Raw genomic sequence first — 16,126 nt, 5'->3', positions numbered from 1 at the left:
TTTCACAATGATGCAAACAAACACACACACCAACGGAGAGACACCACTAGGGTGGGGATGAGTTTAACGACATGAGCGCCGTGAGCCTGAGTGAGGACCAAAGCGCCACTACCTCTTGGGAACGGCTCGGAAAAACACGCAGAGTGGTGCCTCCCGTGTCCGCCCAGAGAAGTGAACACCCTGAAAGGACACTGAAGACCAGCCGGGTGCACGTGCTCCCTCCCTGGACGAGAGGCCTGGGTCCAGCGGGGAGAGGCTCCCAGGGCATCCCGGGCCAGCGGGGGCAGGCCCAGCCTTGGAGCCACGGCTCACTCTTCCACGTGGCCACGCCCCGCCACAGCCCCAGCACCCTGGGGACTCTTTAATGAGATTTCCTGGTTGTTTTGGTGACAAGGTATTTGAAAAATAAGGTCGGTGCTTCACAGGACAACACGCTTTAGGAACAGAAGCGCGTTTTCTTCCCTGGCTGCCTGTGAAGGGTAATAGGCCTGTTTTCTGATTTTGACATTTATCTGAAATTCAGATTCTATTGTATAACCTAATACGAGCTGTGAAGATAATTAATATAAATGTGAAAATCTCAGGGCGAAGCAGGAGAAGGAACATTCTTAAAGTTCAAGCCGCTTTCCTGTGCTGCTTTAGGCATTTAATTGTCTGCCCGTCTCAAACACAAAATTCAAGCACAAAGCTGAATTCCTCCCCTCTCCACTTCCTGACCACCTGTTCTGAACACAGAACACGTGCGCTCGTCTGCGCCAGTGTGTCTGAGGCGCTGTGGGCATGCTGCAACTGAAAGGAACCCCATGCTGACCTTGCAGTGGAGAGGTCAAGGTGCCCCCTTACTTAACAAATTACATTTATTTAATTTACGCCGTCCTGATGAACATACTCATGTAAATTAGCAGTTTTGCAGCCTCGGCAGTCCTGGGTCTTTCTTTGCTATTGTTCAGGTGCTAAGTCATGTCCGACTCTTTGCGACCCCATGGACTGCAGCATGCCAGGCCTCCCTGTCCATCACCAACTCCCGGAGCGTACTCAAACTCATGTCCATCGAGTCAGTGATGTCATCTAGTCATCTCATCCTCTGTCGCCCCCTTCTCCTCTTGCCCTCCATCTTTCCCAGCATCAGGGTCTTTTCTAATGAGTCAGCTCTTCACATCAGGTGGCCAAAGTATTGGAGTTTCAGCTTTAGCATCAGTCCTTCCAATGAGTATTCAGAGTTGACCTCCTTTAGGGTTGATTGGTTTGATCTCCTTGCAGTCCAAGGAACTCTCAAGGGTCTTCTCCAGCACAATTCTAAAGTATCAATTCTTCAGCACTCAGCCTTCTTTATAGTCCAACTCTCACATCCATACGTGACTACTGGAAAAACCACAGCTTTTCTGCTATCTTTAAAATATCAAAATAGCAATTTGCCTTACAGATTTTCGACCTTTACAAGAGATCAAAGAGAAAAAGGTCTAAAAGTTGCTCATTGTTTTACCACCACCTCTTGCAAAAGGTCTGGGGGAAGAACAGATGAATAATAGAATAATCACGGCATTATTACGACTAGTATTTCTTGAGCCACTGAGCACTTCACAGATATCCCCTCATCTAGTCATCAGCACAATTCAAGATTGATACTTTGTAGAAAAGGAAAACGAGGCTGTACAAACACATGGAAAACAGGGGTCCTGGTGAGAGCCAGAGCCCAGGTCGAACCCAGAGTCCACTGTTGTTCACATCAGGCGGCCAAAGTATTGGAGCTTCAGCGTCAGTCCTTCCAGTGAATATTCAGGGTTGGTTTCCTTTAGGATTGACTGGTTTGATCTCCTTGCTGTCCAAGGGACTCTCAAGAGTCTTGTCTAGCGCCACCGTTCGAGAGCATCAGTTCCTCGGCACTCAGTTTTCTTTATGGTTCAACTCTCCAACTTTAAAAATGATCCCTAGGACTGCCCTGGTCCAGTGGTTGAGACTCCAACCTTCTAATTCAAGGGGTGCGGGTTTGAGCCTTGGTTGGGTAACTAAGACCCCACATGCCACACAGCATGACCAAGAAAATATAAAAATAAAATAAAGTATATAAAAAAGTAAATAAAAATAATCCCCATGTTCATTTGAAAAATTAAACAAGTGATAGAAGCTAGGAATTTTTTGAAAAATTAATAGGAAAATAATAATAATAAAAACTGGTGCAAGAACTGAAAGAGCAAATACATTCAGAGATATCTAAAAACTTTATATTTTCATTAATCAAGATAGAAATGGCTCATATAAGAAAGTGTTAAGAAACTAAGTATTTGGGAGAAAAATGATCTGATCTTCACTTCATCTGACATGCCAAAACAAGACAAGAGAAAGTTCTGTAATGTTTTGAAAGTATTTTTTTTAAGCAAATGGAAGAAATATGAGTAATTCTTCAACTGATCTGGGGTTAGGAATGACTGTTTAACAAGGAAATAAAAGAAACAAATGATACATATATTTGACCCACGAAAATGTAAGACTGTGTGTGTGTTTATTCACCAGTGTCCAACTCTTTGTGACCCCAGGGACTATAGCCCGCAAGGCTCCTCTGTCCATGGGATTTTTCAGGCAGGAATACAGAGGGGGTTGCCAGGTTGCCAAGTTCTCCGGGGGAACTTCCTGATCCGGGAATCAAGCCTGAGTGTCCTGTCTCCTGCACTGTAGGTGGATTCTTTACCCACTGAGCCATCTTTGGATATTTACAAGTATCAAAAAATTTGCAAGGTTAAAAAACAGTTGGGAAAGATTTCTGCAGGGAGTGACAGAGTCAGCCACTGTTTACTTGAGAGCTTTGAAATGCTGGCGGTCTTTTCGAGTCTGACACCACATAAATAGCTCTGCGCATCATTTTAAATACAGATCTGGGAAACACAAGCGTATATTTTATTTCAAAAACAAATCTGGGCTTTTGAAAACAGTTTATTTGCCCACAGATTTATGAGTTGCCATACATGTGAAGAAATATCTTTGGTTTTAGAAACACTTTGAAGACTCCCAGCTTCCAGTTACACAGGAATGAAATAAAGTCTCTCTGACTTTTAAAAACCATCAACTGCCAGATCTTTGTTCTTTCAGAGAAAAAGCCCGTCTTGTTTTATAACTCTAGAATGATATATAATATTTAGAACTAAGATATGTTTCCCTCCACGATGAGCTTTCTTACTAAGAACTACCTTATCTTTTAGGTTGTTTTAATCTCAAAGGAAATAGATCTGATAAATAATGTCAATTGAAAAAAATGCACAACCTGGGAGTTATGAGTTTTTATCTGGAGCAAAATGAGCCCAGGAGACAGCCTCTCATGATAGATCTGAGAAACTGCTCCAAAGAGGTGGGGGGAGGGCAGTCAGCATATATGTAATTCTGGTAAAAGCGGTACATACAATGAAACACGTATTTTTGCAGAACATTACTGCTAGTCACGGGCTTCCCAGGTGGCGCTAGTGGTAAAGAACCTGCCTGCCAATGCAGATGTAAGAAATGAAGGTTCAATCCCTGGGTTGGAAGATCCCCTGAAGGGGGCGCAGAGCAATCCACTCCAGTATTCTTGCCTGGGAAATTCTATGGGCAGAGGAGCCTGGCGGGCTGCAGTCCACTGGGTTGCAAAGAGTCGGACACGACTGACATGACTTAGCGTGCACGCACACACTGCTAGTCATGAGGAACAGGTGTCTGCAGTCATGATTTTAGTGCTTTTCTAGATACAGAGTTGCAAGAACTGGGCTCATACAATCTTCTCCTGAAAATGTCTGACTATCTGAAGGCCTGTTCTTCCCGTTTTTCCTGGAGCAGAGTGCCTGGCTCCTGATCAGCACCCTGCACTTCCTGCAGGGGCTGGTGAAGGTCAGCAGCTATCGAGGCCAGCAACTGCATTCTTACGGAACTGGATGGTAAGTGACAATTTTTAGTCGGCAATGAAAATAAAATGATATAGAGGAAAAGGGTGAAAGTGAATGGTTCGATTCCATCTATGCCTCTGTAATTTTCCTATGAAGTCTCACAGGAGCTCTGTACTGAAGTGCTAGGCCCACTGCTTCCTGAAGTCTGTGCTAGAAAGACACTCGGCCAGTGGGAGCAGCAACGCGGAGTTCAGCACCTCCCGAAAAACCACCTCTCCTGCCTCTCTCTTCTCTGCAAAAGGCAAAACACTTGCCCCAAGTATGAAAAGAATGGAGTTAAAGGCACAGGCGCCCTCTGCCGACTGCACTCCCTGTAGGTAAAATCGCTGCCACTGACTACTTGACAACGGCACTAAGTAAGAGTCCTTGACGACGGCACTAAGTAAGAGTCCTTGACGACGGCACTAAGTAAGAGTCCATGTTTGTTTATACACACGGGCGCTCCGTAGCTCAGTCCAGTCACACTCTTTCGGACTGTAGCCCACCAGGCTCCCCTGACCATGGGATTCTCCAGGCAAGAATACTGGAGTGGGTTGCCTTTTCCTACTCCAGGGGATCTTCCCCACCCAGGGGTCGAACCCGCAGCTCTTACGTCTCTTGCACTGGCAGGCTGGTTCTTTACCACTGAGCCATTTGGGAAGCCCCTCTGTTTATATACCAGATGTTAAGGTTTTTTTTTTTTAACGTTTTACTTTGTTATATATGTTTTCTTTGATGACTGACCACACAATTTCTCCATAAACTTAAATCTCTGATGGGAATAGTGAAAAACTAATTCATGACATCTCTACACACTGAATCACCTAATGTAACTGTATGTCGCCCAACAGCACTGCTGAAATATTATAGAAAAATGATTTATTCCTAATTTCGAATTGATCAGAAACATGTTATTCTTTCAGCTAAGAATATCTGTTCAGAAGAAGAAAGGTTTGAAATCCTTTCTATCTGAACGACATCTGTGCATTTAATTAAATCACTTATGGATTTTTTTTCAGAGAAGGCAATGGCACCCCACTCCAGTACTCTTGCCTGGAAAATCCCATGGACGGAGGAGCCTGGAAGGCTGCAGTCCATGGGGTCGCTGAGGGTCGGGCATGACTGAGGGACTTCACTTTCACTTTTCACTGTCATGCATTGGAGAAGGAAATGGCAACCCACTCCAGTGTTCTTGCCTGGAGAATCCCAGGGATGGCGGAACCTGGTGGGCTGCTGTCTATGGGGTCGCACAGAGTTGGACATGACCGAAGCGACTTAGCAGCATGGATTTTTTTTAATATTGGTAAAAACACAAAATAACATCATTACCTAACTGCAGGACACAAAGATTAAAAACACATCTATTAATGGTCTTCTGAGCACAGCCCACCAAACCAGAAACCCGTAACACTCAGAAGAAACGTGGACCGTGCACACCCGTGGTCGCCCGTGGGTCACCGGGGTCTCTTCTCCGTGTCATCCCCACCTCCCCTTGGCAGGGTTTCCAGGAGAATACCTGTCCCTCTCCGGCCTTGGTCGTCACAGAGGGTCGGGTGGAGCAAAACTGAAACGGACAAGGAAGCTGCAAGTGTGCGAGTCACTGACCATCACCCGAGGTGCAGACGCAGAACTGGCCGCAGGAATTCCTGACAAGCACAGCTGGTGGCCACTTGCGCCAGGGACCGGGGCTCTCACAGGTCAGAGGCCCCAGCAGACGGTCACGTGTGAGAAGCCAGATCCCACCCCAGCAGCTTCACGGAAAGCGTGAACCCGCGATGGACATCCTCAGATGGCAGTATCAGATCCTAACCTTAGAGTCAGAGAGCCTGCTCCTCAAAACCAGGCTTAGACACACCAGGAGCTCGATAGTGGTGGCCAAGGCTCCACACCACAAGAGAGCACAGCTTATCTGTCAAGGCTGCGAAGTTTGACTCAATACTTGCTTTTGCCCTGAGGAGACACATACAGCTTTTAATTTTTTTCTCTGACATTAAGTGATTCACGATCACTTTATGTTAAAAAAAAAAAAAAAAAAACATGAAAATGCAGACAAGAACAAAGAAAAACATTACTTCTTAACTTTATCTTTTAAACCAACGCACCAAAACTATAAACTATTTCACACTTCCGACCATCTCTTTGTGAGGACCCAGATACCCAGGTGAGGCTGACCTGGGGGACAGGACATCTGTTGTTCTTCGCCCCCAGGACTTCCTGGTGTAAAGTCCTGGCGTCCTCACCCAGCTCCACCGTCTCTGCCACAGCCCCCACTCAGCTTCATTTACTGAAGACACGCTGTTAGATCTGGAACTATGTTAAGCTCTTTACACACATTATCTCACCTACTGTTGTTGAGTCAACAGACTTGGGAATATGTCTGAACTGTCAGACTTCAGACTTTTAAAAAATTAATCTGATATTTTTCATAGAAAAAATTATAATAATAACATTGAAATGTTATGAAAAGGTAAGCAGTGAAGAGTAAATTCCACTGCCTCCTCGACCTCCCTACAAGCAAGTTTCCACGCCGTAGAGCTGTATGCACCCACACACACACACACGCCCCCCTGCAGACTTCGGTTCAGTTCAGTCGCTCAGTCCTGTCCAACTCTTTTCGACCCCATGAATCACAGCACACCAGGCCTCCCTATCCATCACCAACTCCCAGAGTTTACCCAAACTCATGTCCATTGAGACAGTGATGCCATCCAGCCATCTCATCCTCTGTCGTCCGCTTCTCCTCTTGCCCTCAATCTTTCCCAGCATCAGGGTCTTTTCAACTGTGTCAGACTCGCTGCTGCTGCTGCTGCTGCTGCTAAGTCGCTTCAGTCGTGTCCGACTCTGTGCGACCCCATAGATGGCAGCCCACCAGGCTCCCCCGTCCCCGGGATTCTCCAGGCAAGAACACTGGAGTGGGTTGCCATTTCCTGCTCCAATGCATGAAAGTGAAAAGTGAAAGTGAAGTCGCTCAGTCATGTCCGACTTGTAGCAACCCCATGGACTGCAGCCCACCAGGCTCCTCCGTCCATGGGATTTTCCAGGCAAGAGTACTGGAGTGGGGTGCCACTGCCTTCTCCGGAGTCAGACTTAACTTTACACAAATGTTAGCGTCTGTTCTGCACCTTATTCTTGTCAGTGAAGAATTCACAGGGAAGGTGCGTGTGGATCTATTCCATTCTTTTGCCCGGGGCAGTCTTTCGTCATACGAGTGTCCCACAATGTATTCAGCCATTTCCCTACTGAACATTGAACTTTTTCCAATATTTTGCTAAAATGAATAAATCTATAAAGAATGCCCTTGTACACATATGGTTGCATATACATAACAGCATTTTTAGGACAAACTCCTACAAGCTGGACTGCAAGGCCAAACGGTTTACGCGTCTTGAACAGAGAGGGCCGATCGGATCTCCCAGCGGGAGTGCCCTGGTTGGCAGCCCCACAAATGATGTGCAAGTGCCAGGCCTCCTGTGCCCCTTGTGATACGGTCCCTGACCAAACCCTATGCTGCCAGTGAGTTTACTAAAATGAAGTCACACTGAAATCATTTGTAAAGGGGTTTTTAACTCCCACTTTGTGTAAAATACTGTTGTTCAAATAGTCATCCCCAACATCAAAGACCTTAAATATATAAAGCTGGAGCACCTCGGTACTGATTTACACAGAGAAACACGCTGACAAGGGAGCGCCTCACTGACGAGAGGACAGCCAGAGTCCCGCAGAGGTGCAGGAGGAGGGGCCAACGCAGAGAACGAGGGGCGTGCGTCCACGGAAGAGGCGAGACCCCGAGGGGATGGTCAGTGGTGGACGCCTTAAGTCTGGAGAGCCAGCAAGGACCAGGGAAGGCACAGCAGAGGGCGCACAGGCGGATGAGCGCGGGCCGAGCTCAAAGTCACACCAGACGTGTAGGTGCTGTGCTGCTGGTCTGGCAGCTCGCTGGGCACGGCTCAAAATACTAAGTGGCCAAGTCGGACAAGTGACCCCATGGGCTGTAGCCCACCAGGCTCCTCTGTCCGTAGGATTCTCCAGGCAGGACACAAGTGGGTTGCCATTCCCTTCTCCAGGGGATCTTCCCCACCCAGGGATCAAACTCAGGTCTCCCACATTGCAGGAGCATTTTTTTTTTTTACCATCTGAGCTACCAGGAAAGCCCCATGTGAAGAAAAACAGTAGCCAAATAGCACAGCTTCAGAAGTGACAGCTGCCAAAGAGAATTTCTAAAAATCAATTATAACCAGAGACCAGCAATTGAGAAAGGCACCCTCCTCTGCTCTAGAGGATGAGATCCTTGGAAAAACGCTCAACCCCTAGGGAGGCCCGACTCCCCTCACACATTCTCTAGACTCACCCTAGGACCCTCATGAAACACCTACTTAACAAGACCGGGCTGCTCAAAGCAACTAGATCGAAAGCAACGCTACAGCTTCACCATGTCATGTTCTGTAACCTTCTGATAACTGCAGTTTCGTCTTCGCAAGACAGATACCAACGAAAATAAGAGCTTTGAAAGAAAAAGTCCTGGGTTCAAATTCTAAACCCATGTTAAGTAGCAAGTCATTTGATCTCTTTAAACCACAGTTTTGTCATCTGCAAAATGGTTATAAATACTAGGCAGACAACGTGGTATAACAGTATACAGACATACAACACACATATATGTAAACACGTGGAATCTAGGAGGGTGCCGGCACACAGTGTGTGAGCTCCACACACAAAGTGCTTTCTTCTCCTTTCCCGCCTATTTAAGTAAAATCAAAGTATATGGCATTGGGACTTCCTGGTTTTCCCACTGGTTCAGATTCTGAATTTCCACTACAGAGGGTGTGGGTTTGATCCCTGGTCGAGGAACTAAGATCCCACGTGCAGTGTGGTATAGCCTAAAATAAAAAAATAAACAGCATCACTTAAATATTGGTTCTTCATAGGCTTAGTTTCCTTTCATTTCACTGACAGAATTCCATCGAAACAGCACAAAAAAAGTATTTGATGGAAGAAAATGCCTAGACAATTAAAAAAGTAGAATGGTACATTTTAGAAGTTACTGATACAAAAAAAAAGTGTTTTGGATTACATTTTAAAAATTGTATCAAAAACTCAATGTTAGTACAGCATTCTTCATTTGGCCTATAATCATGACAGCCGACTCAACTCAGAATTAGTCGCTTTGCTGAATGAAAGCGAGTCTAGATCTGCTGTCATTGCTGAACCACTGTGGTCTTACTCCCTTGTAACGACTGGGAGCACCTTTCCCTGGGGGCACTGACCCCCCCCCTGCCATTCACGCTAGGGGCTCAGGCACAACCTCAGGGGCAGGACGCCGATAAACAGTGTTGAAGTCACGTAATAGTGCCTTGTTTTCTTCACTTCCTCTCTGACCCTAAATCATCTTACAGCCAGTGGAACACAGGTGCATGCTCTTCAGGTACAAGGAGAGGAGGGTAATCTGGGAGAGCATGCGTTTAAATGAAGCCGTTGGGCTCATCTGAGGAGCTCAGCTACTTTCAGTCCATCATCATTATCAAAACCAGCAGGAAGCTGCTAGGGGAGCATCTTCCAAACCTCACATACATAAATCTGCAGGTCTTCTAACATTCCACACGTCCCAATTAGCCTTTCATGCTCTGCTCATTTCTACTTTATAACCGTAAACTTCTTCCTATTGATTCTCAGCATTTCATATATTGGCAGGAAACCTCTGCCAACCTAATATAAAGTCATGCATTTATGCAGAGATTTCAATTAAGTCCTTCTAGAACCTCCTCGGCATCCTGATGAGGAACAGGCAGCACCCTCCTCAGGAGGGTGGGGGGGTGCGGAGTTTTCTGTGCATTCCTGGTCCCCGTCCAGGGCTCACCGCACTGTGAGTGCCCAAGGTCCCTCGGTAACCAGAGCAAAGCAGCCCTGGGCTTGATTTCCGGCTCCCGAACTTCCCAAACCTAACCTGGAGGCTGACAAGTCATGCTACCTCTCAGGACTTTAATTTCTTCTCTGAAAAATGGGGGTGAGGAATACCCATTTCACAGTTTCTGTGAAAACTAGAAATAACGTAAGGTCACTGTGGAAGAGCTGGCACATAAGGACTGATGAAACTGCACGTGATTTTCACTGAACCACCCAGACATCCTGACACGAGTTACACAGGAACAGTGGACAACGGGTTCAGAGCAACGTCCCCTTTAAGACCGGGACTACTGGCTGGCCCAAAAGTTCATCCCGCTTTTTCCTTAAGATGTGAAACCCACAACATCTTACAGAAAAACTTGAACAAACTTTTTGGCCAACACAATATATAGCGGGGTAGTACCAGGCCCTGAGAAGCAGCCAGTGTTCTCTGAAATTGGCCTGGACCCCTATGGTATATGGACTTTCCAGGTGGTGCTAGTGGTAAAGAATTCGCCTGCCAATGCGGGGAGACGCAAGAGACGTGGCTTTGATCCCTGGGCCGGGAAGATTCCCTGAAGGAGGAAATGGCAACCCACTGCAGTATTCTTGCCTGGGAAATCCCATGGCAGAGGATCCTGGTGGGCTACAGTCCATGGGGTCGCAAAGAGTCAGACACGACTGAGCGCCTAAAGCACCAAGCACCTGTGACTGGCAAATCCTAAGGGGCAGAGCAGGTGCATGGTGGGCTGGGTGTGGGGAAGGCGGAGACATTTAAATGCTCCCAGAAGACGGGGAACACGGCTCTGGCTAACCTCTCATTCTGAGTATCTATGTACAAAGCACTTTAAAATGACAACTCAGCAGTCCAAAAAACACACTTTAAAAAAGGAGACATTAAAATGCAGACCGCCATGATTAATGCAACCAAACAATACAAGAGAAAAAATTAAATCTTTTATCCAAAGGCGACCTGAAAACTTCAGAGTTCCTAATAAATGATGGACCCCAAAATATTTGGCAATCTTTAATAAGATGATCAACCAACAGTACTGACCTAGTAATACTCACATTTGTACAGTCTTTTAGAAGTTACAAAGTACATATGTTCACATGCTCACATGTTCTAACTACTCAAATCTAATGATCCCGTCGGAGTTAATGAATGAAGATATCTCTGGGGAAGCCTGGAGGCATAGTCCAAAGAGGTCTGTTAATGAACATGAAATTTCTTTGATGCCACATGTTTCTGATTTTCTTCTAATCCACAATATCCTTGTACTTGTTGTAATCAGACCTACATATGATAAAACCTCCATAAAAATCCCTAAGCAATGGGGTTCAGAGAGTGTTCCGGTGGCAAGCACACCAAGGTGCTAGGAGGGTGGAGGGGCCCCGCGCTCCCACCCGGCCCCCAAACCACGCATCCTCCTAGGTAGCTGTTCCTGAATTATATCTTTCACCATAAACCCGTAAACCCCCAAGTAAAGCACTGTCTGCATTCTGTGAGCCAATCTAGCACATTGTTGAACCTGAGGACGGCATTGTTAAAACCAAAAATTTCCACCTGGGTGGTGAGAGGTATAGATGGAGACCCGGATGGTGAGTGACTAGCATCTGAAGGAGGTGGGGGAGTCCGGTGGGACTTAGCCCTTTACCTACAGGGTTTAAGCTAACGCTGGGTAGTCAGTACAGAATTTAATTATAAGACACCCAGCTGGTGTCTGGAAAATTTGAAAGGAAAAAAAAAATGCATTTGGTATCAAAAATGTTATGACCAAAAACAGCTCACAAGCACATCAATGATGGCAGGACAGCTGCTGCTGCTGCTGCTGCTGCTGAGTCACTTCAGTCGTGTCCGACTCTGTGCGAGCCCACAGATGGCAGCCCACCAGGCTCGCCCGTCCCTGGGATTCTCCAGGCAAGAACACTGGAGTGGGGTGCCATTGCCTTCTCCTGGGCAGGACAGCAATTGCAGCCAATTAAGAGACACGGGCGAGCTCTTCCAGGTGGTCACAATTTTGAAGCATCAACGGTGGGAAAAACTGAACGAGGTGGAGAACGTGAATGATTTCGGAAATCAGTATCCTACAGAAACTTGCTGGCCGACCTCAGATAATGAAAGTTAACTTCTACCAGCCTGTTTGTGAGTTGGCTGGCCAGGATGGCCCCATGCAGATGTTCATGACTTACAGAAGGAAAAGAAAAAGTGTTCCTTTTGACAACACGTCAAGACCCCTGCTCTAGAGCCTGTGTTCGTTCTATCCAGGATAAACATCCTTTCAGTCACCAGCGCAGCAACTTGGGCTTCCCCTGGGGTAAGTGCAAGCCCTCCGTGCGGTGAGTCACATCTCGGGGGCACCGAGCCTGAGAAGCGCCCCACTGATGGTCACAAGAAATAATGGAGCTGCACTGAGCAATCGTGGATGACGGTCACTGTCACATCAAGAAAGCACGCACATCTCCTGAGTCGTCACAATACACTGGCAAGCGGCCGACACTCACCAGGTGTGCCCGAGAATCACGTCCCCTCCCCCCACGCCGAGCGCTGTCGTCTCGCCCGAGAATCACGTTCCCCCCCCACCCCCCGACGCCGAGCACTGTCGTCTCGCCTCTGCCAATCTGATGCTTAGAAATGCACGCTTTTATATTCATTTCACTGATTACTAGTGATGTTTATAACGGCTTCACATTTTTTAATTAAACTTCGGACTTCTTCCCTTGAACTTGAAATTCTTGACATTTTACTACCACAGTGATGACCGTGTTAAAGGAATTCATCCAATATGTATACTGCATATAATAGAAATATCTGGTCATCTGCCTTTCATCTTTCTCATAGTGTTTAGTAAGAAAAATATTGTGGATTATTTGGAATATTTTATCAAAAAGCATAAGTCGTGACAGGCACCTTTGTAAATAACTGGAATTTGTTCTTTTTACTTCTAACCTGAAAATGTGTGCAAAATAGTTCTACCTGACACGGCTCTTTTAAAATCTGTTATCTGAGCCGTAGGAAGGTAATGTGTCCCACGACAGACCACCAGAGATGCTTGTGGCCCCTGATCTTCAGCAACGAAGCGATCCTCGTGTTTGCAGGGTGGACACTGCTCAACTTGGTCCCTGCCCAGGAGCAGAAGAGCAGCTGGGCTCACACCAGTACCCACGAGTCCCCGCCCACTGCCGGACGGCAGACCTGTCAGGTGTACTCAGCATCAGGAAGCAAAATCAACAACGCATCATGCCAGCAACTCCCCTAGCTTTGGTATAAAAGGCGGAAATAGGTTTGTTTTAGGGGCTCTGGCCCACAGTATGTCAGCAATTCCTCTCCCCTGGGACAGAGGGGAAAATTTAAAACACCCCCAGAGCTCCCAGCTTTCGGGTGGATGAGAGGTCCCAAAGGACTTGATATGTTACTAATCTATGAAGCAGCCAAGCCACACAGAAACATTCTTTATTAACAAAACTAAAAATGAGTATCATGAGAGGTGGAAGCCATTTCTGATAAATGCGCCAGTTTCTCAGCTCTGCGCCCGTGAGCTGCAGCAAAGACAAGGACTCAGGTGTTTGAAGCGCTGCTGACGCGCCTTCCTGCAGCAGGACGGCTCGTCTCTCAACAGGGCCGTCTAAGGAGGCAGGGAAGGAACAAGGGGACTCCTGATGTGTTCCAGGTGGAGAGCCTATCGATGCTCCTTCCACTGAGCCCGTAGCCTCAGCACACATCTTCCCAGCACTCCGCGGCCGCCAGCCAAGCCCGGAAAGGCAGGGGAAGGCTGCATTCCAGCCTTCGCTTCATCCAAGTGTTAGGGCCAACAGCCACGTTTTCTCCAAAACTCTGTACACAATCAATCAGGCACCTATGATCTGGGTCCCGGAACGTGTGCTCTTCATACATTGGCAAATGGAAATTCATTTCACCAAAATTATACAAATGGCCTTTCACTAACATGTTCAAAAAACAAGAAACAGAAGAAGAACTGAGAAAGGGAAGAAAAGGTGGTGGAGAGGTGGGTGGTCCACCTTTGCACGTAATAGCAGAGTAAAACCGTGACACACATTTTGAAGGAAAGCCATAGTCTCTTCTTCCTTGCAATTATCCCTGAAAAGAGTGGTGACTGACAGGTAAGGGAAGAGAAGGGTGGAATGGATTATAAATTAACTGGTAGAGAGACTAAATCCGAGGTAAGCGGCCTATCAGTTTCAAGCAGGTAACGTGTACGTGCGTTATCCTCGCTCTTTTCTGAGCAGAGTCTCGGCCCTCAAGAGCAGAAGCTGCTGTCACTGCAGACCCGGGGGCAGGTGGGGAAAGGCCTCGGTGAGGCCAGCTTCCCGCCAGCTCCTCCCTAAGGCTCAGCAGTGATGAGCCCATCACCAAACTGGTCATTCCGCACTATCCTCCCAGGGAGCCAGCAGAAAATCCTGGAAGGAATCCAGAGGAGAGCAGCTTTCCACCCTAAATATTCAAAACAGAGACTCACAGTAAAAAGTATATGACTTGTACGTGTAACTTGCTACCTGTATAATCTGGAGCATAAGGGAAGCAGGAGGAAGTCTTGAGCATCTCTGAAATCAAAATGGAAAAGCAGCCCCATCTTTGTATGGCTAAACCCTGGTATCCCTCGTGGGCAGAGCAGGGCAATTCCAAGATGGTATGAAGATAGGCTGAGTGCAACACTGTCCTGTCCACCAGAACTATATCAGCTCCAGGGACCCAGTGGGGCTTTAAAATAATAGAACTTAAAAGGGAAAACACACACACACACAAAAAAAACTTTCTTCAGAGGGATAATATTACAGATTGGAGGAAAAAGTTCCAGAATTTTCGCATCTTATGATGTGAATTTCCTCTACTCTTCTAGATTCTTCTGGCTGGTCTAGAAATTAAATTGGCATGAAACAGATTAATAGAGGGAAAAACAAAGAGAATCAAAAGTTTGACAGCATGGAACACGTGAGAGACCCAGGAAAACTGAGTAACTGAACAAAATGGCCAAAGCCCGCCCCTGAAATGCCACTTTGAGCTAAAGACAAAGGAGGATGTTAGGGGCAGTGGTTTAGGATGTCAAAGGAGAGAAAGGCAATGGACATGGAGCTAGAAAAGCAAGCATTTGGTGAATCAGCATTTGCTGGGCCAGGCACAGACCAAGGGACAGAGTGGACTCTAATCTCAGGCATTTTCTGCACCAGCTAGATCCTGGGACCTATCTATTAACATCCAAGCGCCTTTCTTGAGTCCTACAGAACATCTGGAAAGCAGGGAGTTGGTGCATCTGAAACCTTCCCAGCTCGAGTGTACCTTCTGGGCGGCCCAGGGAGGCAGGTGGAGTGAGCCATCGGCCTCCGCTGCCCTCGAGCTTCCCCCAGCCACTCTGCCCTTCTGGTGGACACAGGGCTGCTTCCACCATGCGCAGGGCTCCAGGCTCTGGGCTCCAAGCCCTCCCGCTGGGTACCCTGTGCTCTGTCAGGGCAGGGGGCACTGAGGGTCTCTGCCCCTCCTTCCCTGCCTTCCCCTCCACCCCCTGGCCCACTCAATCCTCATCCTTCTCCACCCCCCAACCTCCCCCCTCCCCAGGCTGGGTTCAGGGCTCCGCCTCTATACCTGTCCGCACCATACACTGATTAACAATAAAGAGACGCTTCTTTATGACTTGCTGGGTTCTGGGCACATAATAAATACGTGTGAATAACTCTCCAATCAGTTACTGCCCCTGAAGGACAAGGGGCATACTCTATTCATCTTTCCAGCTCTCGCATCATTCAAGCACATGGTAGCTGCCCCACAAATATGGTTGTTTAACAAACACTTCTTACCCATATTTACATACCCAGATCCTAACATTCCATCAGGAGTCAAAATATCAACTACTTGGATAAATGAACTTGCACATGAATAGAGGACTGGCCCGGGGGAGGGGCTGGTCCAGTTTAAGGTGGGTTTGCAGCAGATGTTCAGCCCGAAGGCCTCGATCCCCGTCTGCGCTCCAGTTCGTGAGGAGGGCAGAGGAGCCACGGCCCTCCTGTTGGGCCTGGATCAGGCTCCTCCTGAAGCTGGGGCTCTAGCCCTGTGTGCTCCAGGCCTGTAGGGCCCAGCCCCTCGGGCTGGACAGGGCTCCGTCCAGGCTCAGCGATTCCAGCACTCTGGACAGCTCCATTTTCCTCCAGGTGTCGGGGCTGGAGTTTGGGATCAGGACCCTGTCCCGCGTGAGCAGAGGACTCGGGGGCCTGCAAACAAGCTGACTCCCAGGAGCTCTGAAGAGTGCTGCCCGCCGTGGCTGCTGGTCTCATCTCTCCCACGGCTATCCTGTCGAGAGACACGGTCTCCAACCAGAGGCCACAGCCTGAGCCTGGGAGGCTGCAGA

General features: G+C 47.5%; 1 protein-coding gene across 7 annotated transcripts in view; it reads right to left on the bottom strand.

Annotated features, from left to right (window-relative positions):
* The window catches only part of FARS2 (phenylalanyl-tRNA synthetase 2, mitochondrial), a 311,692-nt gene that overhangs the window by 271,119 nt on the left and 24,447 nt on the right, over positions 1-16,126 (bottom strand). The gene's annotated exons all lie outside the window — the stretch shown is intronic.

The sequence above is a fragment of the Bubalus kerabau genome, chromosome 3, assembly GCF_029407905.1.
Source record: "Bubalus kerabau isolate K-KA32 ecotype Philippines breed swamp buffalo chromosome 3, PCC_UOA_SB_1v2, whole genome shotgun sequence".
Taxonomy (NCBI): domain Eukaryota; kingdom Metazoa; phylum Chordata; class Mammalia; order Artiodactyla; family Bovidae; genus Bubalus; species Bubalus kerabau.
Note: the sequence above shows the minus strand (reverse complement) of the source record. Positions and strands in the feature narration are given on the sequence as shown.